Here is a 4141-nt window from a genome sequence, read left to right on the forward strand (position 1 = left end):
AGCTTTGATATTAATGAGTTTTTTGGGTTCATTGAGAACATGGTTATTGTTCAATAATAAAATTATTCCTCAAAAATACAACTTGCCTAATAATTCTGCACTCCCTGTATATTTACTCAGCAGAGTGGCTCTGTTTGTCAGCACAGCTGACTGGCTGGCCTTTTGTACAGCCGCCCCCAACTTTGCGGAGCAAAGGTGCACTTCACTTAGGAAGGTCAGCCAGTAGACTCTGGTGGAAGAGCTGGAAGTCTGATGAGTTGAGCCACTGATCATATATATGCCTTGTTTCCCACCTGTATCTGAGCACTCCAAACCCTGCCATCTGCTCCAGGGATGACTCGGATGACCTTCCCAACGAGCCACAGGGCACGAGGGAGCTGCTGGTCCACAATGAGAACGATAGTGCCAACAGTCAACTGATCTCTTTCGTGTTGCCAGTTGTGCCGCGTCTGGAGTGAAGGTAGATAATTCCAAATGTAGTGGATCCAGAATTGATCTGCCAAGGCTTGGCACTGCCTCCACCTACGACGGCTCAAGATTTCTGTTTCTGGGTAGACAACCTGTGGCATGGAGATATGAAGGGTGAGTTTCCTCTTGAGAACAGCAGCAAGCTGGGCTCCCACATGAGCAGCACAGAGCTCCAACCTAGGAATGGACTGTTGACGGATGGGAGCAACTCGATATCGGACGGCTAAGAAGGCTACCTAGTTTCCCCTTTTTTGATCTTCTGTCCGAGGGGATACCACAGCTCCGTATGCCTTCTCAGATGCATCAGAGAAGATGTGGATGCTTTGCTTGCAAAGGGATAGGTCTGTCTCCGGCTGCACGTGACAATGTGACAGGGAGACATCAGGGAGCTGAATCAATTCACTTTCCCATGCATGCCACAGCTGCAGCAGGTTGACTGGCAGATTCGGATCATCCCAGTCTCTCCTTTTTCTCCAGAGGTGCTGGACCAGGATTTTGGCCCGAGTGGTGTAAGGAATGAAGAGGCCAAGCGGATCATACTGCTTGGCCAGAACCCAATAGATGATTGTGGGCTCCACCAACTGCTCGGTGTGCCGTATCTGATATCTTAGCTCGTCAGACTGGCAGTGCCATTGCAGGCCCAGAGTCTGCTCTGGTACATCAGTTCCATTGGGGGAAAACCATAGTTCGCTGTTTTCCGAGACTGATCCAGGTGGCATATGACTGATGAGTTCTGGGTAGTTGGAAGCCCACTGTCGTAATTAAAAGCCACCGGTGAGTAGCAACTGCTGGATTTTGTTGACCAGTTGCTGGGCTTCGGGAAATGATGCAAAGCTCTGGAGGAGATTGTCAACGTAGAAACATTTCTCCACCGTGTGACGGGTATCTTCGCTGGGGCTGCTGTGATCCAGAACGTGCCGCTGGAGAGCATAGGTAACACAGGAGGGACTGCATGTTTTCCCAAAGGGCAAGACCTGCCATTCATAGACATCTGATTGCCTAGTTTGATCCATGTCTTTCCAGAGGAATCGGAGAAAAGGCTTGTCCTCAGTCAAGAAGTGACCTGATGAAACATCCCCTTGATGTCACTGCTCACCCCAATGGGATACTCCCGGAAGCGAAGTAACACACCCAGGAGTGTCGAGCCAAAGGTAGGACCAGCGCGGAGATGCTCATTCAGGCTGGTACCATTGTGCACAAAGGAACCGTTGAAGACAATGCGATTCTTGCCATTATGATGAACCATGTGGTGCGGTACGTACCAGGTGCTACTGTATATCTCAATGTCTGTGATGGTCAGTTTACTCACATAGCCTGCATCCACCAGCTTTTTAATCTCCTGGTTATAGGTAGCTGCTTGTACAGGCTACTTCCGCAGGTGCTTCTCCATGGTTCACAGGTGACCCAGGAAGGAGTCCTCAGTGGAATGAGGCGGGACTGGTTCCTCTTTCCACAGCAAAGGGGTGGTGTATCGGACGATACCATCCACCTCCACTCTGATGGTCTTCTCCTCTAGCATCTTGACAGCCATAATATCTTGTTTTGAATGTGTGCCACCTTCTCATTCTGGTATGGGAGAACATCCATCTGCCAGAGCTTGGCCACATTACTGAGAAGTTCAGCACAGGGAGTCATGGTGCTTGTGAGTAGACACTGAGGAGTGGAGGCTTGATGCAGAAGAACCTTGGCTGGACCCTGCAGAGTCCAACCCAGCCGTGTCTTGAGTGCAGCTGGTCCTCCCCGTGGACCCAGATGTACAGACTCTATTGGAGTCAGGAGATGTGGGTAGTCAGAGCCAATCAGCAACAATGGTTGAGCTTGGTGAAACGAACGAAGTGGAAGACTTTCCAGGTGGCGGTAGGACCTTTGCAGTGCGTCAGCTGGATGTGAGTGTTTAGCGAGCCCAAGCTCAGTGGCAATGAATGCTCTGGGGATCTGGAACCATTTCCGAGGGTCAGTGGCGGAGGCTATAGCGAAGGAAACGGAATGTCCTTCCACCATTCTAATATCTTGTCAGATAGTTTAAGTGCCAACTCCTCCCTCATTCCCTGAAGGCCCAGTTCTTGAGTAGCACTGTGAAGAAGGATCGTGTGCTCTGACCCATCGTCTAGGATGGCGTATGTCTCTAGCTTCCTTTTGCCATTATAGAGGCACACCTTGACCATTTTCAGTAGCATGCAACTGGTCCCCCAGGTCAGATCAACGTAGTACGTGACGGGTTGGACAGCTTCCTCCGCCGGTCTGTCAGAGCTAGTGGATCGCGATGCATTAACCTCATGGGTCTGGCACCCTTCCCACGATCCACACGTGGCTCTCAAGGTTGCTGAGGATGATGGAAATACACATCATGATCTTGAATGCAGCAGCACGGTGGCACGGTGGTTAGCACTGTTGCCGCACAGCAAGAAGGTCCTGTGTGGAGTTTGCATGTTCTCCCCGTGCTTGCGTGGGTTCTCTCCGGGTACTCCGGCTTCCTCCCACCGTCCAAAGACATGCAGCTTGTGGGGATAGGTTAATTGGATAATCCAAATTGCCACTAGGTGTGAATGTGCGAGTGAATGTCTGTCCCTGTGTGTTAGCCCTGCGACAGACTGGCGACCTGTCCAGGGTGTACCCCGCCTCTCGCCCTATGACAGCTGGGATAGGCTCCAGTGCCCCCCGTGACCCTGAAAAGGATAAGCGGAAGCGAATGGATGGATGGATCTTGAATGCAGACTTCGTATTCAAGTCACTCTGCCAAATCTGCTAAGGTTGGGATGGGTGTCTGAAGAGGATTGATGAACCGTTTAAACTGCACTCGATGATTGTGTGGCAGTTTGGACAGCAGTCTGGTGACGTGTGACCCACATTTCAGTTCTGCTCTCCCATCTTTCCCAAGATTTCCAACATTCCCACGAGAGCCCTCACTTTCAGGGCAAAAAGACGGAGTGCTCGGCTGTCACCACTCCGTACAGGAGACTCAGACAACACGTCAGTGATCTGCTGCAGGGCAAGTTTGAGGTTGACCATACAGCTCTATCAGAGACGACATGGTCTGTCTGTATGTGTAGCAGCTATTGCTGTAGGAATCTGCAATCAGGAGGACGTCTTCCAACTTGAGGTGATCGACTAGGATCTGGTACTTGAAGCGTTCAGTCGCATCATGACGCAGGATATAGTCAAGGGCCATTCGCAAACAAGCGAACTGGCTGGGGTCATCAGACGTGAAGTATGAAATGTGTGGTGTTGATCCCCGGAACACGGTCTCTGTACTCAGTAGAGGTTCGTGCTGACCATATTTCCTCCAGTCTTTGGAATCAGTTGGCGTCCAATGAGGTGGGTCCCCAGTCATCTCCTGGAAGCTTTCTGGTTGTTGGCGCTGAAAAGTGTATGGCTCTGCATATTCAGGGGTGACCTGTCTCTTCAAGCATGCTCCAGGGCCATACTCGTCCTTCATGTTAATTTTCCTGACCTGTTCAGTCACAGGAAGTTGGCTGTACTGATAAGGTGACGTACATCTGAAAGGAACTGAGGCTGCTGCACTAGCAGGAATCTCTGACATGGAGGTGGTAGGAGGGGGAATGGCTCATCACTCTGAGGATCAAGTGGAAGTGGTGCCTCTGGCCAAGGTAAATTCTGTATGTCATCCTCTGGTATGTGAAAGGAACGTACAGTGTGTAGGTAGGGCCTGGAG

The sequence above is a fragment of the Pundamilia nyererei genome, unplaced genomic scaffold, assembly GCF_000239375.1.
Source record: "Pundamilia nyererei isolate P.nyererei 1_Seehausen unplaced genomic scaffold, PunNye1.0 scaffold00159, whole genome shotgun sequence".
NCBI classification, from domain to species: Eukaryota; Metazoa; Chordata; class Actinopteri; order Cichliformes; family Cichlidae; genus Pundamilia; species Pundamilia nyererei.